We start from the raw sequence: 12,312 nt of genomic DNA, 5'->3' as shown, positions 1-12,312 counted from the left end.
TTCTGGGTAGACCCCAAGCCTTAGTACTGCTCTCGGGCGCACTCCCCTCCTCGGGTGAGGAAAGGCGCTGGATGCCAGGCGGACACCCCGCCTCGGTCGGGGAGGCAAGGTGTTGGGCGCTGGAACAGCCTGCGGACAGCCGCCAGGCGAACACCCCTCCTGGGCAGGAGAGGCGCAGGACGGTCGGGACCAGCTGCGGGTCCCTTCACCAGTCAGCTCTTTCCCCGGCAGTGCAGCGGAGTGGTGCACATCTTGAATTCCAACATTAAGTAGGGTAAAACAGGAGACTCATGAGTTCTATTCCATCATGGGCTATAGTGAGAGCCTGTCTCAAAATGGAAAAGGCCAAAATTTCTATGCGATATAACTGAAAAATCAAATTCTTTAAACATACATTTTCCCTGTTATTATTGCCCCATTTTACTGATGAGAAAATCAGTACAGGAAGTGATTAAAAATACAAGTGACTGAGTCTAAAAATATTGGTGGATACAAGTACTTCATATACAAGTGACGTCAGAAGGGTTGTGAGAGCTACAAGATATTCCAATTCCAGGCAAGGAATTGGTTGGAAATAAAGTTGCAAGAATTTGGGATGCGGCCAGCAGTAAAGTGCTTTTGGACTGGCCTGATGAGGTATTTGAATTTACGGAACATCCTAAAGAGAGCCTGGTCTTTTCAATTTGTTGGCTTAATCCATGTAAATGAACAGTCAAATGAAGGTGAGAAGAGAGGCAAGATGCATAAAGAAATGGAAATCAGAACCTGACTGAGACAGCATCATACCAAGGCAGAATGGCTATCATCAAAAAGAAATGAATAATCCATCCTATAAGCAACCACCAAACCCAGACACTATTGCAGATGCCAACAAGATTTGGCTGACAGGAGCTTGATATAGCTGTCTCCTGAGAGGCTCTGTCAGTGCCTGGCAAATACAGAAGTGGATGCTCACAGTCATCCATTGGAAGGAGCACAGGGTCCCCAATAAAGGAGATGGAGAAAGAACCCAAGGAGCTGAAGGGGTTTGCACCCCATAGAAGGAACAACAATATGAACTAACCAGTACGCCCAGAGCTCCCTGGGACTAAACCACCAATCAAAGAAATCACATGGTGGGACTTGTGGCTCTAGCTGCATATGTAGCAGAGGATGGCCTAGTCAGCCATCAATGCGAGGAGAGGCCCTTGGTCCTGTGAAGGTTCTATGCCCCAGTATAGGGGAATGCCAGGGCCAGGAAGTAGGTGGGTTGGTGAGCAGGCGGAGGTGGGAGGAAATAGGGGATTTTCGGAGAGGAAACTAGGTAAGGGGATAACATTTGAAATGTAAATAAAGAAAACCTCTAATAAAAAATGAAAATAAAAAACCCAGAAATTAACAGGTATGGCCAAGGATGTAGAGATATACACGTGTATTTGCTTTTGGTTGAGCTGTAAATTAGAATAGACACTATGAAAAATAGGAGGGCAATACATCAGGAAACCAAAAACAGAACTACCATATGATCCAGCAATTCCATTACATGTACAGAGTCAAAGGAAATGAAATTGTTACATCAAAAACATGTTTGCAGCCCCCTGTTCCTTACAGCCATGTATACAATAGCCTAAATATAGACTCAACCCAGATATCCTTCCATGAATAGAGACAATGGCATATTTTCATGATAAAAAATACCAACATCCTATCATTTGATGCAACATGGATGAAATTGGAGAGCATTATTCCATGTAAAATAAGCCAGACGCAGAAAAGCACATACCACATGTCCTCTGGGAAAACTAGAGACTGGGAAAGGAAGGTAGTAAGAGAGAGGGAAAAGAGTTCAAATAAAGACACCAGAGTCCGGCTATGGTGTAGGAGTCCCTCTTCTTGTTTATCATTGTAGAGGTACCAATGATTAAACATCATAGGACACACTTCACAATGATCACGGAACATGAAATTCCCAACACATAAAAATGATGAACAAAGAAATCAATTGTATTAATTATAATATACTGCATGCATGCACTAAATTGCCATACATAACATAAAAAGATGTAGCCATACTCTTGATAATGAGTTATAATTAAAAAGGAGAAATATATACATGGATATGAAGCAAGAGTTAGCATACCGTGGAGCTAGGTTGAAACTGGCAGTCTCTCTATTCCATATATGTCATGAACAGGAAGATGGATGACAGATGTCCTATCAGATCTCAGGAGTGACCTCCTTTAAGGGATTAAATAGGGGAATCCAGGGCTACGCCATTACAGAGCCAGTAAGCTGCACACTTGGGCCCCAGGTTCAAGGTTGGCTAATGATGTGTTTCTTACATATCCACAGCACTTGCCCCCTGTATCTAGTCCTGGTTTGGTCATTACACGGGTCAAATAATTGGAGCATGATTTCATCACCTGTGAATATAATTAAAACTAACAGCCTCAGTGTTGGGGAAAATCTCGGCACAGTCTTCTCCTACTACTAAAATGGATATGAAACTCCAGTAAACTTGATGTTTCTCTTACAAGTTAAATTAAAAAATCACAAATGAACAATTTCAGGATGAAGCAGGGGCAACTTTATATTAGAAGAGTCATTGTTAGAATTTTCTTTGAGGCAGAAATTCTCTTTATATTCCTTTAAGAGCTTTAGTTGAAATGTTTTTAAATGCAACTTACATCAAAATTTTTCTGAACAAGAGAGATGGAAAGAAGTCTATTTTTCTACTATTTATAAAACTGCTTGGTACTTGGTTGATAGACAGTCATTCAGGATAGGATCCTAGCACCAAAACCCCAACAGATTAGACTGAGTCCTCCTAGTGTGAGGTAATGTAACCAGAAGAGAACTGCATCATCAAATAAGTTCCATCCATTGAACACAGCCAAGCTATAGTTTGTTATTAACTTCTATAAATAAAACTTCAAGTAATTTTACCTACCATATTAAGGCCTAAATTGTGGATTGCAATTCACAGAACATATATTTTTCCTATCTCCATGCTGTTTTGTCAATTGGAGAGAAAGCATCCACAATTCTGTGCGTCGTCTTTTTAAATGTTCTAAGTTCCATGCAATAACAAAACAGAGATTCTGAATATCTTAGGCATTAGTAAATGGACAGGATACAGGTATTGGTATTCAAAAATTAATGCCACACTGTCTTCTGAGAGTTGGTAGCTAAAAACCACACATCTGCAGTAAGAATGAATAAAAATCCAAAGAGCCAATGCTTATGCAATACATGATATATGAACCACAGGGCACACCTGTGGAAATGGAGAGTGTAATATCAAGTACACGTTCTGAGAAGATGCTCAAACCTTACAAGTATATTGAAATAAGAAACACCAGGAGGAAGGATACAGTAACTTTGAGCAGAAACAAGCATAAAATAATCTCATAAGATTATATCTTTATAATTCTACTTTTATATTTCATTAACATTATGAGATAAGTGCTGTTTTCAAATACGATGTTCTAATAAAGTTCCTTTTTGTGACAAGGGTCACAGAAACCCTAGGAGATTACTGCTGACACCTAGTGGCATGATTTTTAAATGCTTAATGCACTTAGATGATATGGACTACACATAGTGTATAATACATACGTACATACACACATACACAAATACATACGTATACATATATATATGGAAGAACTGAATTACAAATTATTAATTTCAGTTCAGGTATTTAATTTTCAGTCAATTGAGACTCCTTCATGACTAGTCCCGAAATACTGAATAAATTAAAACTAAATGTCTGTTAACCCCTAAGGAAACCAATTCCTTCAAATCTCCTTAGTCTTTTTCTGGATATTGTCAATGGGAACCTCAACTCAAAAGAAATTTACTTTAACCTCAATAGATTTTATTTTATCCCAACTTCTCAAACACCCAGGTTTGACATTCAGTGTTTACATAATGTAGAATCCTTGCCTACCATAGAGCAGGGTGTGTTAAATCCCATTCTACATTCACATGCTGGCACACCCAAAATGGCCATGAAACTACCACACATGATCCCACAGGATCAGATATATGACATTTGTGCATGGTAGGGTGGGGCTTCTTCAAGGGTCTCTAGCATCCACATAGATTATGATACAGAAAACACAGAAGATACTGAAATGATTATGACATTAACCAAGACCCCACAGATAATTTCTATCAGATGCAACAATTTAGTGTGTGTGTGTGTGTGTGTGTGTGTGTGTATGTGTAAGAATTTGTAACAAAAGAAAGACATTCTATTTCTAGATGCACTTCCCTGCTTCAGCTACAGCATTTGAGAACAGCAGGTAGAAATTAAATTAATAAATTAATACATAATTATTTACTTTTATTAATTTTTGTGTAAGATATAAAACAGGAAAAGATCAGAAAAGACACTAACTTTTGTCTTAGGCCAAAGTAACTTTGCTGAGTAACTCAGGTTAGATATTTCATCAACGGCATGTGCAGTGTGGCACACAACAACGGGTGACAAGATTGGGCCATCTTCCTAGGGTCCAAAGTATATCCCATCTGTGAATTTATAAATTACTGGATTGTCAGTATGACTTTATTCTCATTGAAAATAAGTGATAAAATAGAATCTGTTCACCAGGTAAGCCTAATTAATGCAGAGCATAGCTAAGTTATAGCTCTCATAGTACAAAGAAATCTTTCAGCCTTTTAAACACTCCTTCAATGAAATCTTGGAGAATCAAAGAGCATGCATATTCATTCAAAGGATGTCTATGTTACACATTGGAGTGAAGGCAAGTGGCAGGCATATTTTCAAAATTATATTGAGAGAAAAATCATCATTACAGATAGCTTTATATAAAATGATAGAAATATATACACATGTAAGCATATATACACACTTGGAAGCAGAAGGACATATGTAAGGCAATGTAAATCAAACATGCTGGGATAGATTATGTGTTTAAGCAGTGATATATGGGTGCAGGCTGAGATACAGACACACACACTGAGAGAGAGAGAGAGAGAGAGAGAGAGAGAGAACTAGAATATGACAAAGATCTTAGAAGCTAGTGTGTGTGTGTGTGTGTGTGTGTGTGTGTGTGTGTGTGCCACTATACATGCAAGTGTGTGTGTGCATGCATGTGAAAGCTCGAGGCCGATGGGCATCTCCCTCTGTCAGTCTTTTTCCCATTGGAGTTTTGAGGAAGGGTCTCCCACTGAGCTGGGTGTTCACTGATCGAGCATCTCTGGCTGCTGTACTCACTAAACCCTCCTGTCCCCATCTCCATAATGCTTGGGTTGGAGGGAGAGGCATAGCTAAGTGATCAGCCTCACATGTGTCTGACTCAGTGGGTTATATGTCAGTCAGTTTCTCTATATGTGCATATGTAATACATAATTATGAGGAAGACATGATTTTGAGAGAAGATATGGAAGTGACCATAGGAGAAGTTGGAGGAGAAAAGATAAATCTGATGAAAACATATCATACTCATTGCATTATATATATATATATGCTTGATATATATGTATATACATACATATATGCATGCATACATGCATATTGTTTGAGTTTTGAGAGCACATCTTGCCTGACACAGTGACTATGTACAGGCAAAGCAGAGTCCTCATCAAACATGAGCTCTGAATCAAGCCCTGCTACAACTGCCTCACACACATTGGGCCTCAGGAGGATCCAAATTTCCACTTAAAACCATGGTTTTTATTATTCGGTTTCAATTTTTGATGTTCTGCTTTCTGTTGTTATTAAAATGATGGATGTGTGCTAATAATAAACACAATTTGCGATACATTCTTAAAATATCACAAAATATTTATCGTTCTAAGTATTAGCATGTAATACATCAAGAAAAGAAAATAGCAGTAAAATCAATCTATAAGCAGTATACATAAAAAGTATTTCTTAATGTTCTGGAATATATGTAATAAGTCATTAATACAGTTTATTTAAATTTCTCAACAGAATGTTTCCACTAAAGCCTAGATTCCAACCTAGAGTGCAAAAGTTTTGCTAAACCTTTAATTTTATATCTTAGTGTCCCAAAAAAAAAGTTAAATGTATTTGAGAAGAAAATCCAATGTTCATGCACAATCAAAATAAAATACAGGGACTGGAGAGGTTTCTCAGCTGTCAGGAGCACTTACTGCTCTTTCTGACGACATGGCTTCATTTCTCAGATCCTACAGGGAAGCTCAGAACTGTTCATAACTCCAGTTCCATGGAATGTGATACCCTCTTCTGGCTTCTACATATACATCATCCATACAAATACCCATGTAAATAAAATAAATCTAAAAGCACAGTTTAAAAATACAGTACAAATCTTAAGTTTTGTTAATGAAATTCAATCTATTTTCAGATAAGGAGAACAGGTAAATATTGAATTATATATATATTTATACATAACTATGGAATATAGTACAGCATACTATATTTTATATGATATATAATCACACTTTATATGAAAAGAACATTTTGACTTGAATAATTGAAATTTCCTTTACCTTTGGATTGCAAAATTATGTATATCATAAATAACAATATCAAATACTTAACATAATGCAATTATACATGACAAATTATTTAAACATACTTTTTAAAGCATTCAAATACAGTGTATTCTCTTGGTGCAACAGCTTGCACTCTGAGCCCATTACAGTTAATTGTACACAAAATGAGCATGTCAGTCATGGTGGAGGACAACTCCACTACATGCACACTAACACGTATGTGCACATTCCTACTTGAGCTAACACAGGCAGAGTATCAACACATTACTGCTGGTCACCTTATAAAGAGGAATATCATAAGTTGAGACGGAATACCACATGCCTTTAATCCCAACACTCAGGATGCAAAGACAGGCAGATCTTTGTGAGTTTGAGGCCAGCCTGGCATTCCAGTAATGAAAATAAGTGAATTCCAGTAGTGAATAAAAGAAAAGGAAGGAGGGAAGGAAGGAAGGAAGGAAGGAAGGAAGGAAGGAAGGAAGGAAGGAAGGAAGGAAGGAAGGAAGGAAGGAAGAAGAGGACAGGAGAGGACAGGAGAGGACAGGAGAAGAGAGGAGAGGACAGGAGAAGAGAGGAGGACAGGACAGGAACAGAAAGAATACTATAAGAGACAAGCACACCTGCTTAAAGGACTAACCAAGAAATCATGACATAGCCTAATTTCTCCACATCTTTTCTCTCTTCCACCCCAAGCCACTTTGCACCAGCTCTCACTCTGGCATCAATGCAAAACCATCCTAGACTGTGATTTCTTTGAGAATATTGCCCAAAATATCCCCCCAAAACTTAAATTTTGTTCTATACAAAGCATGTTGGTGTGACAATGAAAAGAAGCAAGTTTCGGTTTCCTTGCTCTGGGAACACATGTTAAAATGTTACCATGCTGATGTTAAAATGTTACCATGGTGATAAGATTGCCTCTCTAACCCTAACTCTTCCTCTGCAACATTCCCTTTAAAGTAAGTTTTTCCACACAGTCACTCACATCAGCATCTGAATATATTAATATGTATGGACCTCTGAGAAAAGGAAAAAAAATCTCACAAACATACCTTGAAAAGTTTTCTTTTCCTCATTCTGTATTTTTATACCAGTAGCACATATACCCAGGATCCCCCTTACTGATTTTCCCCCAACCAGTATATTTCTCTTTCCCTACTCTGATTCCCCTTCAACCAGATCTTGTCTATCATCTTCCTAAACTGCCATCACTCCCCTCAGCAGCATCAGTACAACATCCGCATCCTCTGTGTATTGTCTAGGTATAAGTTATCATTATTTTCCTTACTGAAAATTCATGGATAGTGATTATAAGCAAACGGTGACCATGACATGATTTCACTAGGTATTTGAAAGTTTTTCATTTCATTTTCTAGCCCCTACTTCCTCCACTCCTCCCTCCCCACTCCTTCCTCTTTCTCCATTCTACTTCATAAACCACTGAGTTGACTTAGTGCAGGAACCATGTGCATGGGTATAGGACCATCCACTGGAACACAGGCAGCCTATCCAGGGTCATGCTCCTGAAGAAAAGTGGCACACATCCTGCCCAAGAAGCTGACAACTGCCAAGAGCTCCTAGCTAGGGATGTAGCCTCAGGAGCTCTATCCTCTGGGCTGGATCCTGCCTATGTGGTGTGTTGGCTGGTCCCAGCTGTTGTGAGTTCATTTGCATAACATTCATCCATGACATGTCCAGAGGACAGGATTTCATAGCATCCTCATACTTCATCCTTATACCCTTTCTACCCCCTTATTTCTTGATAATTTATGAGCCTTGGAGATCTTTCCAAGGTTCCATTTTAAGATTTAAAGATATATTAATGTCAATAAACTTGGATATAAGGCTACAACCCCACCCCACCCCCCCCAAAAAAAAACAACTTTAGGATATAGAAATTTTCTCAAGGAATTTGCTTCTCCTATTAGGAATTAAAGAAAACCAAAAATAAACAGAAACATCCTAATCTGTAATGTAATTTAACAATTTAGCTTTGATCTACTGCAAATCAAAACTCAGAAACAGGTTTTTTTTTTTTTCTACTAATGTCCACTAAATTTAAATTTCTGTCCTTATTTCAGTTCTCATTTTGGTTAGATATATTCAACAATTAATCCCAAATAAAAAGCAGTAGTTCCTATCGGGGTGCAACTATACAATATATTTCAATATGACTCTATAAAATTGTAGCATTCAACAGAATTATCTAGATTCATTCACAATGCTAACCCATGTGAATTTTTTTCCGCAAAAGCTTTATCAGCAAAACACGTACATTTTATATATCTTCATCTATACTCAATTTGTTTTCATGTATATGGCATTAGAATATTTGCATGGGTTTTCATAGTCTTAGAACAACATATGTAAATAAATCACACAGCGATTTGAAAATTTAGCAGCTAAATATGCAATCTGTTAAGCATAATCAGGCCTGCTATTCAACAACTGTGTAATGTTAATTCAGCCTTCCCAGAGAAAATATGTGTTTTGGGTGAGAGTATCTTCATAAAGCGTGATGAAGTTTTCTAGAAATCTGTATTGATGTGTTTTTGCATATTCAAAAGGTAGGATGCACAGCCTTCTGACTAATGCTTAAATAAACGAAAAGCTAACATAACTATATCCTAACAAAACTCATTTCTCTCACTGACTGCCCTTTGTAAACATGGTTCAGCAGTTTTCAGAAAAGAAAGAAATAAAAAAAAAGGAAGGAAAAGAAAAAAAAGTAAAGAAAATTCAAACTCCCAAGATTTTGTTTATATAAATGAAAAATAACATCAAAAATTGATGGTTACCCACAATTTTTCATAAGCCATTCTGTATTTTAATTTTTACTGTACACTTTATAAAGATAATGATGACCAAAAATCTTCCTTCTACTTTTCTATCAAAAACAAATTTACTGTTTTGATGACTCACAGAATATTTAAACTCAGTCATCAAGAAAGTCAACAGTTCCATGTTTCTAAAACGACTGTAAAAATATTAATTCAAAATAAGTTTTACTACCTTGGGCTGTTTTTTCATGAAACACAGCAGATCTCTTGCCAGGTGACACCATTTCTTTGGGTTCTGTGGGCAAAGAGAGAAGATTAATAAAAACAACCTTTCTTTTTACTCTTTAAATGCTTCTTAAAGAAGATTCATTAGTAATAAAGGTCAGAGAAGAAAATCATTTAACACAATACTCAGCTTCATTCAGCAGCTGCCCCAGGAGCCACTTGCTGTAAATGCCAAATAATTCCCCAAAGGTCCTTTCCTCCCTGCAGCTGAGAACGTGGGTGACTGTGCAGATCCTCAGCCTGTTTTCTCTGATTCTCTTCTTTTCTCACACAGAAATAAGATTTGCACTTGGCAAAGAAACGCATTACCTCCCGTAATTTTAAAAGGCAAGCTATAAGCCATGTTGACCCAACATTTATAGAAATACAAAGGACTAAAATGCAATTTTTAATTATCCAAACCTACTTTCCTCCCTTTTTCTGAGAGTCTAGGCTGTGAAATATTCATGAGAGTTTATGTCTTTCCACAGAAATCAAAAGATGACTATAAATAATTGCAGATTACCCTCGATTCCCAAGCTTTTCTATGCTATGAATGGGGAGGAAAGCTCTCCATGGGAGTCAGAAGTTATGGAAATATATCTTGTTCCCTCCCAGAGCATATAACAATCTTGAGGAGTGTCCCATAAAAGATTTTACTGCATCATTATCTGAATGTTCATATTGGAGGAGAAGAATCTCAAGTTTGAGGAACGGCTTTACAGAAAGGGCTGTAACACACATAGGTGAGAATTTTAAATTCACCCTTTAAGAGAGAGAAGCAGTATTAAATAATCGGGTATGTCAGCCATTATCAGAATAATCCTATAACTGCGATCACGACATCTCACCAGCTGTGAGAATGTGGGCAAGTAAATTAAACTCTGCATGATTTCCTTTCACTCTGCAACATAGGGCTGATTGTGCCCTCTACTTTATAGACTTAGCATGATGATTAAGTGAGATAAATAAATATGAAGTACATAAGACAATGCCAGATAAGCATAGCAAGTGTTGGCTAATACAGCTATCAGTGTAATTATTAGAATTATTAGCAACTTTCTGCTTTAGAAAGGGCTTATGGCCCCATTAAGAATCAACATCCTAGAGAGAGGTATGGTGGAGTGACTAAACCATAGCCCACTGGAAACTGCCTCATTTCCCCATTGATTAATCAAACTCTGTGATAGTCAAGGAAACACTGAATTTAAATCTTCGGTGGATCATGTTTTAGAAAGATAATCTATAAGCTATCAACAGCTTTCCTGCAGGACTTCCTCTTGAGTGATCTAAAGAAGCCTTCCAACAGTGTGAAATGCTCCAAGTGTCTCTTAACATATCTACCCTTGTCCTCGCTGCTAAAATAGTGATTCCATTACAGAAAAACCTACAAAAAGCCAGGTTTTTATAACCTTAAGAGAAACTGTAATAAACAAAATGTAAACTGAATAAAAAGTATGCTTTAATTAGGACCACATATATCCAGACAATTATACCAAGAAATTTGAAAGCATGTTTTCATCAAACAAACATATAATGTATGGAAGTTGCAGAATACATTCCAAGGAAATCTGTAGGGGATTGAAAAATGGTAACATAGGAAAGAATAATTTAAAAGTAATCTAAACCACAATCTATATATAGACAAGATGGAAAAGTCAGCTTCCTCTGTGAAAATTTCTCAGGACAAAGAACCCTTGAAAGATGGAGTCACAGTTTGGACACTGAATGTCCTTCTCTGGAAAGTCCCTGTATGGAACTCTCTGTTCCCAGGATGGTGCTATGGGAAGATGAGGAAACCTTTAGAAAGTGGGGTCTACAGCTAAGATGAAAGGATGGACTATCCAGAGACTACCCCACCCTGGGATCCATCTCATCATCAGCCACCAAACCCAGACACTATTGCACATGCCAGCAAGATTCTGCTGAAGGGACCCTGATATAACAGCCTCTTGTGAGACTATGCCAATGCCTGGCAAACACAGAAGTGGATGCTCACAGTCAGGTATTGGATGGAACACAGGGCCCCCAGTGGAGGAGCTAGAGAAAGTACCCAAGGAGCTGAAGGGGTCTGCAACCCTATAGGTGGAACAACAATATGAACTAACCAGTACCCCCAGAGCTCTAGCTGCATATGGAGCAGAAGATGGCCTAGTCGACCATCATTGGGAAGAGAGGCCCCTTGGTGTTGCAAACTTTATATGACCCAGCACAGGGCCAAGTAGAGGAAGTGGGTGGGTAGGGGAGCAGGGGTGGGGAGAGGGTATAGGGAACTTTCGGGATAGCATTTGAAATGTAAATAAAGAAAATATCTAATAAAATAAAATAATAAGTAAAAAAAGGAAAGTGGGGTCTAGTAGGAAGTCCTTAGGTTGTGGGGAGCATCCCCCAAAGAGAGTAGGAACTGTAGCCCATCCTCTTTGCTTCCTGTCTTACAAGGTGAAGGAGGGGTTGGCTTGACCACATACTCCAGCCAAGACAAGCTATGCTTCTCAGAGACTGAGGGCTATGGAGCCACTTTATGTGACAGCAACACCTTCAGAACAGTGAGGCATAATGAACCTTTTCTCTTTATAAAATAACTATCCCAGTGTCTTATGTTAAAGTAAAAAGAATCAAGAAGATTCCAACATTCAAGGAAGACAGGAAAAATGTGCATAAAGAACTGGAAATATAAAACATATAAATACTATTTTATTACTACCTTTCCACAGTATCTGCAATAAATGCTTTCAGATTCTCTTAGTATGTTCAGAGAATCCCTAAGGAAAAATTA

General features: G+C 37.9%; 1 protein-coding gene across 4 annotated transcripts in view; it reads right to left on the bottom strand.

The window, feature by feature from the left end:
* The window catches only part of Inpp4b (inositol polyphosphate-4-phosphatase type II B), a 751,408-nt gene that overhangs the window by 612,248 nt on the left and 126,848 nt on the right, over nt 1–12,312 (bottom strand). For all 4 annotated transcript variants that reach the window (XM_021220100.1, XM_021220101.2, XM_029532468.1 and 1 more), the window contains exon 2: nt 9,505–9,567. The gene's annotated coding sequence lies outside the window, so the exon portion shown is untranslated. The remainder of the gene's footprint in view (nt 1–9,504; nt 9,568–12,312) is intronic.

Source organism: Mus pahari, chromosome 20, assembly GCF_900095145.1.
Source record: "Mus pahari chromosome 20, PAHARI_EIJ_v1.1, whole genome shotgun sequence".
NCBI lineage: Eukaryota > Metazoa > Chordata > Mammalia > Rodentia > Muridae > Mus > Mus pahari.
This window is presented reverse-complemented; position numbering and strand designations above follow the sequence as displayed.